Source organism: Lates calcarifer, linkage group LG4 (genome assembly GCF_001640805.2).
Source record: "Lates calcarifer isolate ASB-BC8 linkage group LG4, TLL_Latcal_v3, whole genome shotgun sequence".
NCBI lineage: Eukaryota > Metazoa > Chordata > Actinopteri > Centropomidae > Lates > Lates calcarifer.
The window spans coordinates 23,692,853-23,709,723 of NC_066836.1; positions in this window are offsets into that span (position 1 = coordinate 23,692,853).

Here is a 16,871-nt window from a genome sequence, read left to right on the forward strand (position 1 = left end):
GAAAAACATTATCACAGTAATATTATCACAGTAAATACCAAATTAATCTTTAAAGGGATAATCTGTGAACCAAACTACATCTCAAGTTAGTTTACTCTTGTGATGCTGTAACTGGTTTACTCACATCCAGAATATGAACACAGTAGTGAAATAGACCTTTATCTATATTATGATCAGCTGATTTAGTTACTTGGTCTGTTTGTTTTGGAGAGGAGGAGACTTCTGTGGATAATGTAGGTCCCAGTAAAAACATCCTGAACGATGAAGCCTGATACAATACGAACCTAAATACAAGCTGAGGAACTTGAAACAGCATGAGCTAGCATTAGTGGCAGCTCAGCTAACAGCCTGCAGCTGTTCCCTCCCAAACGATGAAAACTGAAGGAATCTTAACATACTGTACGTATGAACTGTATGAGTTGTTTCACAATGAACTCCAGTGAAATCTATCAGAATAAACTACCTTTTAAAATGTGGTTCAAATAGGGTGGGTCATTCTGAAAGACAGGAAATATCTATCAGAATGAAAAAAATTCAAGTCAACTACTTCTTTCACCCAGCTGTGAGGACCTGGATGACATTCACAGAGAAGTGATACTGGAGCCATTCAAGTTTGTGTTTGACAACATTAAAGATGTGGAAGTTCTGTTCAAATTATAGATGTCCTGGGGTATTTGGGGTATTGCGAGTGCCAAATGGACTATAATGAATTGCTGTGAATAAAGGGCAATAGAACATTTCATCATTTTTTCAGAGCCTTTTATTGGCCCCCAACCCCTCGAGCAAATTTAGGTTTTCCTGCAGCAGAAGAACAGAAATTGCACCAAGTAGAACCAATTATGAAATGAACAGTGGGTAAGAATACAAAATAAAAATGCACACGAGAAGCTAAAGAGGGGGGAAAATTCAAAAGTTAAGCTTTATACATAAAGTTGTGCCAATAACAATCTAAAAGCTAAATTATAGTAAAGTAGCAGCAAAGTATAGTGCATCTCTGGTAATAGCACACAAAAGAGTATCATGCTAAATAATATATATAAGATGTCTCATGACATAATCAAGAGTTTTTACTAACTCTTTTTACTAAACACCTGCAGTTGTCAGTAGATATTAAATTCAGCTGATTGCTGTAAAATGTTGTGGTGTAATTCGAAGGGGAACTCTGACTGAAAATATGTGAGAGCAATAGCGAGTGTAGTCGGTTAATAGCAAAAGTTTTTGAATAGATACATGTTGCCACAGCAGCATAGATACCCATGTACCAGGTAGACAGAATATACAAAATCAATATATGTGCCACAGTTAAGGAATAAATAGTTTTCAATTTACCATGCTGTTTACTAATTAAACAGATATAAGTCAAGGACAAAATCACTTCCACCAGAAGTGTCTTCGCAATTTTATTTTGTTTGTTTGGTTTTTGTTGTTGTTGTTGTTGTTTGTTTGTTTTTTGCATATATTTCCGAGGGGCTCCACACTAGAGGCCTGCAAGCACACTCTATTGTTTGTGGCAACCCATCCAATAGTTGTCAAGACATGTCCCTAAAAACCATAAATGGTGGAGCTAGAGGAGAAGTCAAGTCAAAGGATCACCAAAGTCAGTAGACTTCTTTATATGGGCACCATGAATGTCTGTGCAATTATTTATTTATTTGTGTATGAAAAACCTGAATGAAATGTAGAATACTCTAAACAATCTTGAAATATTGCCAAAGTTCTTCTACTTGGTTAAGGTGAAAAATTTGGTGTATTGATAGAAGGAAACTGCAACAAAATAATTGAAACAGACTTAGTAAATAAATCATGTAGTTCTTAAAGCACGTCATTCAAGTTTCTGCTCCACTGAAGCTGTGTATGAGGAGACTGAAGCATTCCTCAAATTAATATGTGAAACAAATATAAATGCCATATTTCCATCATGTTTTTTTTTTTTTTTTACATTTGGTTTGGGGTTTGATTCGTGCTTCTTTAATTAGCATGGCTACAAATGGCTCTCACATCACACTCACATACATCAACATCACAGTGTAAAAACATGCCTCAGGTTCCAGTTATCTACCTTTGCACAAGCTGTTACACAGCAAATGTAGATGAGTGTGTGTATCAAATGTACATGGGCTGGAGAGTTGAAAAATGCAACTGAAATCAGTATAAAAGGAACTCCTTATTTTATCTGTCTTGTTATGCTGTTTGCTAATAGTGCAGCATTGTAGAAAAAAGGTGTTTTCATGCAATATGAGAGGAAATTGTTACCATGAAATCTATATATTTCATCAACACAGAAGGAAATAACCAAATCTGAAATGTAGCATAAAATGAAACCATTAACTGCAATACATTCCATTTGAGTTCTCCATTACAATAATCGATTATTTAATCTAACACCGTGGAGAGATGCTCTATTTGACAGGTTATTGTGCTGACGACAAATGAATTTAATCTCCATCTTATGTTTTTCATTTCCTCTGTCCTTCCCTCTTTTGATTAACAACTAACACTTCCTTTTATCTAACTTATTTTCCCTCCAGGGCCTCACTCATGGAAACCTTTGCTCAGCGCTATACAGTAGCAGAAAACAGACTCAGCAAAAATACTGATTTGTTCTGTTTTTATTAGTGCAAGAGTTGTATAATAGGGATGAGAAGCATACATTACAGTAAATAATGTTAATCCATTTGCAGTTTTATACCGTTAATGAAGCTGATATTAACCACAGAGTGCAGAGACGTGAATACAGACAAGGTTACAATATCTCTGTCAAGCTCTCTTCTCAAGATTTCAAGATTCAAGATTCAAGAAACTTTATTTATCCCGAGGGAAATTGCTGTGCACTAGTTGCAATACAGAGGTGGAAAAGCAATACAGTGTGAAGAGAGAGTAGGAATAAAGCGATTATAAGGAATATATAGGAATAAAGCTAATAAAATAAAGGCTAACATAAAATAAATAAACAAGTAGCTAAATGGAACAAATGCCACAAAGATTACAGTAACGTAGGTATATACAATATACAACAATACCAACTGTAATTTAGTAGCATAGTTGGAATAAAATAAGTACAAGAACAAGAAGTAAAGTGATAAAGTGAAATCGGCATATAAAGTGATAAGTGGCATTATGGCCTCAGGACACAGTGTCTCCACTGTCCCTCTCACGACCAGAGGTAGATGAATTAAACAGTCTGATGGCCACAGGAAGAAAGGACTTCCTCTGGCGTTCTGTGTTACACCGGGGGGGGAAAGAGTCTGTTGCTGAAGATGCTTCTGTTCGAGGTTCTCATTCTTCACACAACTTCCATCACTGTTCGTGAGTGCCATTAATACCACTGAAGGCCTCTGAACACCTCCAAAAGTTCACCATTATTCCCACTTGTACAAGTTATCATGTCAATAATAAATAAATATGCAGAAGACTCAGAGTTTCTGTGGAGATAAACAACATATTGTACCATCAATGTCACAGTATTATTTTCAATGATATAATCACTTACCTTAAAGTTCATATAAAATGATATAGAATTATGTAGAAAGTGTTTCTATGGTGGTCCAGTGGTCAGCACTGTTGCCGTACAGCAAGAGGGTTATGGGTTCAAGCCCTGGTTCACCCGGGCTGCATGTTCTCCCTGTGTCTGTGTGGGTTCTCTCCAGGTTCTCCAGCTTCCTCCCACAGTCCAAAGTCATGCAGGTTAACTGGTGACTCTAAACTGTCTGTAGGTGTGAATGTGAGTGTGAATGGTTGTTTGTCTGTATGTGTTGGCCCTGTGATGGACTGGCAGTCTGTCTCTTGCCCAGTGTCAGCTGGGGTAGGCTCCAGCCCCCCCCCCCCACAACACTTAACGGATAAGCAGTATATGGATGGATGTGTCTGTATTAGCAGTGACTATTTCTATGTGGAAGGGGTCACCCACAGATAATTATCACCTGACTCTGCAGTTCTCTCATCTCTACAGAGTGTTTTTCAGCTCATTGTTTTGTGTGTATGGCTCTCCACTGTTTTACTGGAGTCTCATCAGTGTTGATCCTGGTAGAGGCAGGCAGTTATTTTCAGTGAAATTGCTCTGATAAACTCAATGATAAACCCAATGTGAAGCATTTAGCAGGTGAAGAGCCAGGTATTTTTCACAGTTGTTGGTATAGACCTATCACAGAACTAAAAAGACAAATAATATTACATTCATCATGTGGACAAAAACACAACTCCAAATGAATGATGGTAATTTGCTTGTGATCAAGTTCACCATATTAAATTAAAAGGTGACAATGTCAATGTTGTGCTCAAAACTTGTTTGTTTCCATTGCCCCTAAAGTGGCCAAAAGTGATGTTTTCACCTGTATTCAACACAGGGTGACTGTGAACATGATGTCGCCTTGGGTGGACACCCAACTGATTCCTTTGTCAAACGACTAAAATCTACCCATTATCTGACTCTTCTTTACAAATCAGGGGATATCAGGAAATGAAGATAACATAGTACCATATTAGGTGTCAGGTATGGACAACAACAGATAAGGAAACATGGAAGGCTGAGAATTTGTCATGGTCGTTGATGAGACCCATTCCCCAGAGAGTAATCTCTCAGCACTGAAATCATCACAGAGGATAGGCAAAAAAGAAATGTCTTTCTCCCAAGTGCTTGTTTTGTGTTTGCAGGGATTGAATAGGTTTTCCTTCGGTCCTTGGTACCCTAAGATCTGTGACAGCCTGTTGTCTGGCTAGGACTGCTGCTCTCTGATCCACTGGCTAAACACGTTCACACATCCAATGTGCTGTGTTCACAGCTGTTCTGGTGTAGCCACATAGAAAATTGGCTCTGTTCGTCCAGGCCTGAAAAGGTTCAGAAGTTGAGATGTGTCCAAAACCGCAGGTCTCCTTGAGGCTGTCTGTCACCATCCAAGCCAAGCTTTTATTGATTTGTGGTATTATCTTCCATGCTTCACTTGACATTTGTGGGGTATGGTCAAGTGTAAAACACAAAAACTAAAACTGACAGATACACATTCAGACACACACAAGTCCACTAACACTTAAAGAGACCGTGCACCCTTATCCTCTCTTTTCATGCCACTGAAGGAAGTCAACACACCAGATAAGGATGCTGCCCTCACACGTACAACCTCATGTCGGTCACTGCTTAATACAAAGTCTTGGCATTCTTATTGGTGAAAAAAAGCACATGTCTACACACACACACACACACATATACTCACAAAAACACACACTATACACACATTTAAACACACTTGCAAGCTCAAAATATGCACAGCAACCACCCACTCACACTTTTCATAAACCCTTGTGCCATCTTTGTGTGGGCTGTGCAGCCTAAAGCTGTTTCTGCTTCCTCAGGCCCCTTCAGTCCAATCTCAGCCTCTCCCTCTGACTGCTGCATCCATCCAAAACACTGATAACCCCAAACTGCAACTTCAAAAACACAACAATTGGGAGATTTACACTAATGTCCATGTCAAAAATGTCACCTGAAATTATTGCAGGGGATTTCTATGGCATTTCTGCACGAGTAAGGTTTTTTTTTTTTCTCATTTATACAGAAGATTGACGAAGCATTCTGCTTCATATTCATTCAACTGCCCAGGACATTCTGTCCTCTTCTGTAGCTCACTGAGCATGCGCAGCTCATTCAATATGAAGTTTAACAATAGCTGCTGTTGTTGCTGTTAAAATGAGTTGTTGGGGTCTTCTAAAGAGGGAAAGGTAAAGTATTTTCTCTGGGAAAGTGTAAGAGCTACTATTTATTTGAGATGTCTGATTTGGCTTGATGTCTTGTATACAATGACTCCTGTGTGCAGCAGCAGTATTTATTGTGTTTGCTGTGGGCCACCATTTGTCTCATTCAGGACTGGTGAGCTGGTGAGCCCTTCCACACTCAATAGGCCTCCTGCAAGCTTTCTTACTGTTGTCTGTCTCATTCTCTGTATTCAATGTCAGATTCACCAACTTGACATAAACATGTAAATTGCTGAATACCAGTTGTATAATCTAAATCCCCAAATTGCTAGAGAAGGCAAGGTTCGTTCACAGAAATGTTTGTATATTTTAGTAATTCATTTATATCTCTGTTGATTTCTGTAATATATTAAAATTCATACATATAAAGGCATTACAATTCCTGAGTAAAACAAGTCTTTGTCACTGTGTGAGGAGCAGATGCAGACTATATGTACACTAACTGTAGAACAAGTCAGGACCATGCAAGAATTCTGTTTGCACAAAAAGAGAGAAAATAGAGTCCAAGAAAAACACCCTTATATGTCATCTAAGAACAAATCTATGGTTATTGCATGAGGCCCGTAGTCTCCTTGGATTGGACTACATTTATAATGTGTACTAAGATATTGTAATAATTATTTTACTTTACTGTGGGCTTTTTGTAAGTTTATAGCTGAAGCTTAGTGGTAGTTGTTGGGGAAAGTGAGGAAAGTTAAATGTCTCTACAATAGTCTTGCAGACCTCCTCACATCTGCAAGTCTCAGAACCAGAATCAAACCAGTTCCAGACCTGTCCAGGGCCACTGATGTAAGGCCAAAACTGAAGGTCCAGGGTAGTAGACGCACACTGCCAGGGGAAATAAATGATATAAAGAAATAAGCGACAAAGCATTCGCATATTAAGATATTGAAGGGCACACTCCACATTTTTAGCATATCATGTTCTCTTCTGAGACCACCTGCTTAAACCGACTTGGTCAAAGCGCTCACTCTGACCTTTCTAAAACCATGCATTATTTACACACTATCTTATCTTAGTCTTGGATTTAACAGTAATTGATGACTTTTCTGTGCACTGGTGAGCTGTTCATTGAGTGAGATTAATGGAGAACATTGGCCTCCCCACCTCCATGTTGTTAGCCTACAAGTGATATGAAAAGTCACCAGTGTTCTGGAAGCAGTCAGAGGTCAATACACAATCACTGTAGTTACACATGTAAAAGGCAGGAAAATAGACTTGGAAATTAAAAATACGTTTTGGACACGGTTAGTGGTGTCGAGTGTGAGTAAAACCTGAGCTGTTAGTGGCCTGCGTTGACATGAGATGAACGACTTGAAAACACAGCTGAAATGCCTTCTGTGTGGGCACACACGGTCAACACTCACCACAAAGACAAAAATTGAAACGAACAAAGCGGTCTTGAGGAGGAAAGACAGACGGTGTCCAACCTTGCCAGACAGTGAGTGCTCTACATCTTGCAACTCACTGAAGTATAATTTTGACAGGCAACATATCTTGACATTTGGCGAATTGAAAATATAATTACACACTACACCTACATAAATAAGGTCTTGTACAATCAGATGCAATAGATCATAATAATACTCCACCATAATAACCAGTAAGAATGGACTTTAGAGTAATTAGGCCTTTTCCCTGGACAGCCCCAGACCACCTGACCCTATCTAGCTGAACTCATTACCAAATAATTGGATTGGGAAAACATCCTGCATCATCAGTGACAATACAAGAGAATACAGAGAACAGAAAGATATGGTCTACCTTTGAAGCTACAGTGGAGGAGGCTTACAGTCTCTTTTAAATGGCTTGGAAAAAGAAAATGATCTTGACATACTATGATCATATAGAACATATTAGGCATGTTTTGTTTTGTTTTATTTTGTTTTGTTTTGTTTTTTTTTTTTTTTGTTTTGTTTTGTTTCTACTTCTTCTTATGAGCAGTATTTCTTCCTTGGATTATCTACATTCTTCCACTAAAAATGAATACAATATTTTTAACCACAATCTTGATATAATGTCAAGAAAAACAGGCCAAGTTCTGATGATACAAAAGTGTCATTCTGGTAATTAAGTGACAGAGATTTTATCTGGTAACTGTCCAGCCAAGATATCACACTTGATTCCAGTGCTTTAGAGGGACAAAATGACATGCAAGATGGCCCACCAACACTGTTCCCAGAGCCACAGTAGGCTTTCTGAATATTCTAATACAGGTATGACTACTAACAATAATAAAGGTTACGTTTCATTAAGGGATATTAATGCCAGGGGTTGTTTCAACCTGATTCACTGGCAACACTTCATTCATTCATCCATTCATTATCTATACCGCTTATCTGTTATAAATAATATAATGCATACAATAATGCAATGTATACAACCTGAGCTATATATATATACAACACACACCTATATATATGTGTGTGTGTGTGTGTGTGTGTGTGTGTGTGTGTGTGTGTGTGTACATACATACATACATATATGTTTACTTAAGATCTTCTGCATGTCTCTGACTCAGTCACACTTTAATGATCCAGATCATCACGTTTCACTGTGGTGTGCCTTTGACTGAACAGTTCTTGCAAGTCCTGTGCCCTTTTACAAAATGTTGGTGCAGTTTGCTTTGGTTTAACTCTGGGAAAATATTTCTAACATTAATCATTAAAAATTAAGCATTATCTGAACAATGTTCTTACTACAACTACTATTGATGTCTAACATCACCAAAAGCACATTAAACTTGCAGTCTGCTCATCTGTCCAAGCTGCCAAGCTGTCAAGCTTGGGCGGTAGTCAGTAGTCAGTTAGTTTTGTGAAAAGTTGAATGTGTGCTGCAGTTACTACAGTATGAGTCCTTTAACATACCACGACAGGAACATGTGTAATCTCATTTAAATGTCAAAGTCATAAAGTGGCTGAGGTCTGAGGTGAAAGAAGAGAATTCAAATGTTCAAGTGAGGAAAAAACAAATCTCTGCCTCAGTGTCACAAGAATTCAACTAGACCACTCAGCCAGTTGTCCTACTCATGATATTAACTGTATCCTGAATGTTCTGTTGATTTCATTTCATTTAATAATAATGTTAGATAATGTTATCAGGAAACACTCCATAATCTTCCATTGATATACTCAACTATTCTTGTCAGTGAAGATCAACCAGTCAGTTAGCTGAACTTCAAGCATGCCTTAAGAACATGACCAGGATGACCAGCAATTTTCTGCTATAAAAATCAGACAAAACTGAAGTTCTTATACTTGAACCCAAATACCTTAGAAACACATTTTCTAACAATGTAGTTACTCCAGCTCCACTGTAATGAATCTCTGAGTTATCTTTGATCAAAAAATGTCTTAACTCTCTAAATCTTTAACTCTCACATAAAACAAACCTCAGGGACAGCCTTATTTCACCTGCCTAATATTGCCAAAATCAGGCAAAAGGATATAGTTCTTAAAATCATCTGTTCTAAACTCTGTAGATTTGTGCTTCTTGGTGATTGTAATATTCATATTGACAATGCCTCTCTTTCATTGCTTAAATGTTGATTCTGTTTTTTCTGAGGAACTTTTTATTTCAGATCAGAATTGTTTTATTTGATTTCTCTTTTCATTTGGATATGTTACCTTGTTGTGACAGTTTGAGTTATTCTCCTTTTTGATAAAATAAAGGACATACGAGTGAACATTATTCCCCCCTTCCCTTCATTACCATGCCTTTCTCAGCCAACAGTCCTGTGAGTTTTTTTCCAATCTCACCTCAAGGACTCACCAATCTTATCAGAAAGCTTGGCCCAGATATAAAGGCCCATTTCAAAATGGTTTATATGAGCACAATATTAACAGAAGTTCTATTTGGATTTCCATCAACTGCATTCAACAGAAACAGCTCTTCTCAAAGTCTTCAACAATGTGTTAATGTAGGCTGATGCAGGATAATGTTCTGTGTTGTTATGTTTAGGTCTTAGCGCTGCTTTTGATACTGTGGAACACTGTATAGGTTCAGGCAGTGGGTGGGTATGCCTGGGTCTGCTTTGGATTGGTTCCTGCCATTTGTTTAGACTAAAATTTACTTTCTTACTTATCAACCCAAAAGAACAGCAGTATCAGTCTCAGGGGAAAATCTGCCAGTACTGTGGCCAGTAAAAGACTGGAAATCTGCTTTGTCGCCCTCTCCCAGTAACTCAGAATCTTCCAAGCCTTGATGAATGACGTTGTCTGTGACAGGAACATGTTCAGCATGTGCAGGCTATTCTCCAGAGGCTATTTGAGAACCAACTCATTGTCAAGGCTAAGATGAAAGCTGAAGTTGACTGGCCCACTCCAATATACAAATTAATTTATAAATATGTAAATTAAGACCTGTACGCACACAAACCTACCACTAGCTGAGCTAATAACTATTAATCAATTCCCAAATAACAGGGCACGTGGAGTTTTTCATTGGCAATAGCATAATCAATGCCTCAGAGGGACCTTGAGAAAATCGTCATCTCTTGTAAGAGCCATAACTTTCTTCCCTGGTCTGCTAGTAAAAGGAGGCACTTGGAATAAAGCAGGCCCTCGACATCTTTCATAAAGCTAGTGGGAGAAACACCAGTACATCAATCATTCAATGGCACTTTACCATGAAACTGTATACCAGGACGAGTACAGTAAATAGTGAAATTAATGAACTAAGTGACACAAAAAAGTGGATAATTTATTGAAGGTTTGAAGAAATATGACACTGGTTTCATCCATGACAGTGGTTTTTCCTCAGTATAAGTCTTTTTAGTGGTGTGTACCATACAGATGGATGTAACTGAAACGCACTAATTGAAATCACTGTTGAAAATTGTGCTGTCTCCTAAAAAGTAAATGTTAGATTTTATTTGAATGAACCAAACAGGTATGTAATCAGACAAACTGTGTTATATTTAAGATTTGTGACACTCATTGAAGAAGATCCTATTTTTATTTGAAAAATATATATATCCTGGTATGTCTCTCTAATCAAAGGTGACAGCACAAACATTGCACTGGCATACAAAGAGTGAATCAGCCAAGGACTCCATTGAAATCAGTCCCTTTGAACTCTGATGCCTGATGTTATTTTGCAAGGGAAAAATGATTCAGGAATTTCCAAATCTATGTCGCTCTATTCACTTCCAATCTAATGCAATCAGCAAAGCCAAGCATATCCCTGCTTTCATCCTTTTGATCAGAAGGAAAAACAATTTACACTTTTTCATTTCAGAGGCAGTGTGAAATGAAAGCAGAATAAAGGAGAGTCAGTAGAAAGGGCAAAAGACAGAGAGAGATTGGAAACAGTAGGGTGTATGCGAATGGATGAAAAGCACTGAGCAAATTTCATTAAAGTGATCCATCATAAACGTGCCCAGCACACACCAGACACACACTCACTCATATACACAGAATTACATGCCTCAAAGAGCCACTCCAAGAGCAACTAGCTCCTACAAGCTGATAAGTTAGATGGTTTTCCCGTAGAGTACAATTTAATTTAGTTCACAGATTAAACATAAGCTTCAGACCTAAAAATAATGTGTAGTTATCACCACATATATACTGTAACTCTGGAATAGTGGACATCCTCACATTACTGCATTTTTGCCAGTGATGGGGGGCCCATTGTGAAGGTGCTCCCTTACACACTCATGAATTACCACCATTATTATACTGTATAATCACTCCTTGAGTATCAGTAAAGTGCTGTCTTATACAATGATAGTATAATCACCAAAAATTACCCTAAAGCTGCAAGCACAAATAGTAACCACACATTCAAAAAGGTGAGCAAAAAGTATTTTGTAATAAAAACTGAAAATATATTCACAGTTAAGACAGATGAACAGCCAATCAAGGCTGCTCTTTCTTACCTAGTCAAGGTAAGCTAGACTAGCTTTCTTGTGTGAGTTTTTCAAATGGACTATGAGATTAATGGGATTTTTCCCCTCGACAAATGTTCCACATATTTTAGCATTGTCTATTGAGTAAATCCAAACCAATTTTACAGGGAAAACTGATTAATATTTACTAGGTATCTGAAAAAACGTAAGTTAGATTTACCAAATATCTGCAAAAAGTGATTTACATTTACTAATTATTTTTTAATTCAAATCAACTTAGAATTGGTGCCAAATGACTTAAAATCTATTTAATGTTATTGTCTTCTTGTTGCAAGAATTTACTGAAGGTCAAGAAAACAGCAGGTAAACATTTATTTGTGCAACTCTGTTTACACATACATTTTTCAGAAAGATTTTTTTTGTAAAGTGCCAAAATACAAAGAAAACAGACATACACAAAGTATGTGTAGGTATGTGTATGCTGGCAATCTGTTTATTATGTATGTTGATAAAGGCTAATAATGAAGTGATGTCACATTCACAAGGAAAAATACAGATCTACAAGTTTCTCCTAAGTGCAGAATGATCTATGACCTCATCCATATGTACTAAGCCGGTGGCTGGGAGTGTTCATAATCCACTGAGGAAGAGTTTCTGAAAGGCTTCAGATTCAAGGATTAGGCAAGATTCATTGCCTACGCCAATCCTATGAGCATGCCACATAACCTTGGAAAATTACCCAGACCAGTCAGGACCTTTGTTCCCGCCATCACGATTTCAATGTCCTCTATACCCTCTGACGGATTAGTCTGGATGCTGTAGATTTTCATCCCTTGTACAGCAAGATCCTGTGCAACACTGTCCTCATCTGCATCCTAAAATAACAAGAACATTGTGTATTTCAGACTGTACAGCTAAAGGAGAAGGTCCTAAATAAACAAACTAGCTGCTTCCCTGTTTCTACGAGAGTTTTATGAGAACATTACTGGTTGTACCTTCCAATTTACAGTAGAGGAATAGAAGCGATATCATTCTAAAAAATAGGAGTGAGTGGCACCTGGTGCTTTACGAGCCAGACGTTTACATTTATACAGAAGATACACTGGTAAGAGCAGAGTAATACATGTAAAACACACAGTGCACATTTATAATCTGTGTTTAAAAATGAAAATGTTTTACATGAGCTAACTGAATGGTCACATTTTTGACAATGTCTGACTAAACAATATCTATTCAGGTGCAAGCGTATACAAACTGCTGTATTTAAAAAGATATTAGACATTAGATGCTTCAAATAGAGATGGCCATCTGGGTTTGATGTCCTCTACGGTGGGTGACTGGTTGATGACTTAAAAAAGCAGCAAACGTGTAAGAATGCTTAATTTAAGTAAATGTACATTGACAGGACTGGTCAGATGCTACCTTCCTAGCATAAGGACAGGAAGGCTAACATTAGCAGACTAGCTTCTATTTCGTACATCCTGTTTAACAGACTTTGCTATTAGCTTAGGGTTAACCTGATACACGAGCAGAGGGGTTCGTTATTAAGCTTCACAACTACTCAGACACTTGGAGTTGTTTATAACCAGTCATTACCATTTCAATAACATACTTGTTATTACTTATTACTTACTATACTTACTATTCGATAGGTACAATAAATGCCTGACTGTTTTTCCACAGTCACCACACACACAGGCCTATCCAGTATGTTTACATTTATTTTGGTTTGTTTAATAACTTACATATTAACGTTAACATTACGTTACAGGAGAAAAATCACTCTTGATTTAGGTTCCTCTTCTGGACAGTAACGTATACTGCATCATCCAAACAAGACTCAAACTATCAAAATGCTCACTAACTCATATATTATCACAAATCTAAAACAGAAAGGCAATACGTTACCTTGGACCTGTGATCACCCAGTCACACACGCTGATCTTAAGCAGCTAAAATCACACGTTTTTGTGTTGTTCAAAAGTGAATGTGCAGATTCAAACAGACTACAAAGAGAGATTAAAATTAATTTAGTATGTGTAGGCTGATGCATAGTGACTTTAAAACATTTAAACTGTATGAACAAATCTATAATAAAACTTACTCCTTTCACACAATTGATTTATTACATGAAGAATTATGTATAAATGTATATATTTACTCAAAAAATGTAGTTCTCACTGAATCTTAATATCATCTTGTAGAAATTATGACAGTTAATTTAATAAATTTTAATGTCCCAAAAAGTTCATTCTTTCAGTGCAGAAGCACCTGGAAAGGCAGAGACCACTCTTTACTATCCCAACCCTGCAGGAATGTGTTCAGTGCCTCCTACAAAAGATTGGTCAAGGACACAATTTAAAAATTAACCCGCCTAGTCATCAAAATGGAACTAAAACGTGTGGCTTTTGGGTACCTTATCCTCAGGATCTGCACGGCAGGGTTTTCTCACTGGCCTACCATGTAGTTGTGGAGCCCCCTCTGTTGCTCTTCTGTCAAATGCATTCCAGCCTGAGTATTAACGAAGCCACTGGCATATACATTTACCCAGAGCAAACAAATAAACCATTAACCAATTATTATATGTATGTTTTTTTTTTGTTGTTTTTTTTATGTGGTGAAGCCATAACTAAATGGATTCATAAAAATATATTCAACAAAGAAATACTGTTTGAGAAAAGGTCAAAACAACAGGTACAACTTTACATTTTTATATGCATATTGTTTTTTTTTTCCTCTTCAGTCCATCAGAGGACAAATGTCAGTAGTTTAAATTTAGAAATTATTGTGTTTGTGTTGAAATGTATTATCTTAAAGCAGACTTACACTTACACATTACACATTTAAAATCACCCATAAGTACAGCCTATACATCTAATTCCACCTTTATAATAGACTCTTTTGTCTCATATTACATTCTTTATTATACACTTAATTTCTCTTGTTTTGTTTCACTGTGAAAAGGAGCCAGAGACATCTTGGGAAACAAAAACTGAAAGTACTGAAGCTTTAGAGAACATTTTGCTTTCTCCTTCACTGTTGCCAAAGTTGAATTATTACCTGTTAATAAAAAAAAACAATGAATAATTTGCTGCATACACAGAAACACATGCAGACTAATGCAAGTTATGTTTGTTTGCAAGTTATAATGCAAATGTTATGATGTTTTACAACATTATTAAGGCTATGGTGATTTTACAGGTTTACACCAAACCTCAATCATAATCCCTTCAGTGACTCTTTTGAGCTCCTATATTGTAATTTTTTTTAAAACTGCTTTCTACTGAAGAAATATTCCCTATGAAAATTGTTGATAGTGTGTTTTGTATATTTTTCAGAGAAAGTGGGATATTAATTCTTTAAACAGTTGTTGCTGTAGATTTTTTTCAATGTCTTCAATTTTGTGAGCACCACAAGTTCCATTCACTTCCACTGTAGAGGGGATAAAGGCAGAAAACTCACGATAAATATTTCAAAATCTGGGGAGGATAAAATTTAAACTGTCTGTGAGGATAGAACCGGTAGACATTACTGTAAATCTAAAACAGCTAAGCATATAGTTAGCATCACCTCTACCCTGAGCAGAGCCCTTTTTTCACACATTCTTCATCTTTTCTATTTGCTCCCATTACTCTCATTCTTTCATCTACAGCACATCTCCTGCTGTGTTTTTGTTCATCTTCCTCTGTCTCCTCACCCTCTCTTCCAACCCCCTACCTACACCAAGTATGCTGCTGTACTTTTAATCTTGCTCTTTTCTCTTTCTTTCCTCCTCACTCCACTCATCCCTCTTCTGTCTGTGTTGCTCCCTCCACTCATCATCCTGCTGTCATCTCCTATGGGCTGTGGTCCAAACCAAAAGGATAGGATAGGAGAGATCAAAGCTTCTCATTGCTCTCAGAGGCCACCAAGATCAAAGAGTGGATATATAAGATGAATCTCTCTCACACACATAGATACACACATACTGAATAAATCCCATCACTCATCCATACAGGAACACTGGCCCAACTGATTTGATCTGAGATGATAAAGAAGAAAATGTTTTCGAGAGTTAAATTTCCATTTATGTGCGTGTGTGTGTGTGTTAGACATGTTATTGATTACACAAGCTGATGGGAAACTTTTTTCTTTTTATAATGTATTTCTCTGCATTTTCCTAGTCGTTCTCCTAGTTTGGATTTTATTATCACTCTCACTAACTCCCTTTTGTTTAATTTCTAAAATCAGCTATTCAATGAATTTAATTTCCTGTACACGAGAAATAGTGACTGTGAACTGAGTTTAGTAACATTTTTTGCTCAGTATCTTGTAGCTTTAATATCCTATTGCATATGTGTCAGAGAACATTTTAAAGCAGTAATATCAGATTTTTTTTTTCCTGTCACTTGGGGGCGGCATAACAATCTGCAAACAGCACTAACATATAACCTTATAAAGCTGTTATTGCTGACATGTCAGCAAACAGTTGCCTATTTATACACCCAGCAAACAGAAGAGAAACATTAGAATTCGTTTAGTTTGAGTCCAGTAGTCACCCTCCTTTAAGCTCTGGTTTGGTTGCCACTAACTCATGGGAAAAATGTTCTCTGCTCTTTAGCTGCCAAATGCTCCACCGAGTACAACTGGAACACACCATACTCACCAGCTAGTCTTTGACTGTTTGTCTGCTGATTGTTGCTGGACAGGTGGTGCACGGTGGCTATTAAACAGCTGCCTGCTGCTTCTGGAAATGAGGTTGATGAGGTGATGTGGTGAGACTGAACCAAAACAGTGAATTTTCAGGCCATAAAAACAAAGTAATGACTCTGCAGATGATTGGTGATAATTCTCTGTGGTACTGTCTTTTACATTACACAGAGTCACTACTGTAAAGAAAAACATTTCTGTACAAACCAGTTCAAGACATATAAAACAATGTATTAGCTGTTAATTATAATAGTAATGACATGTAATAAGAATTCAGAATGTATCTGGTAGGCTTATTGAACTTATATATTTCAAATGCTTTTAATTTAATGTCACTATATTTATATTCATAGCAATGTGCTATATTTCTATGGCTTTATTTTTTTTATAGGATACATATCCTATGCATATATTCTGATGCAGCTCAGCTGTGAGTTTATGTTTCTTTGTCATTATCAGTGTAATATTGCAGGGACTGGTGCAAGACTGCTGCTTTTAATACACGCAGGGGCTTTTTAATTTATTATTATTATTATTATTATTATTTTACATTTTTGTCATTTTCTGTGGAATAATTTATGGATCT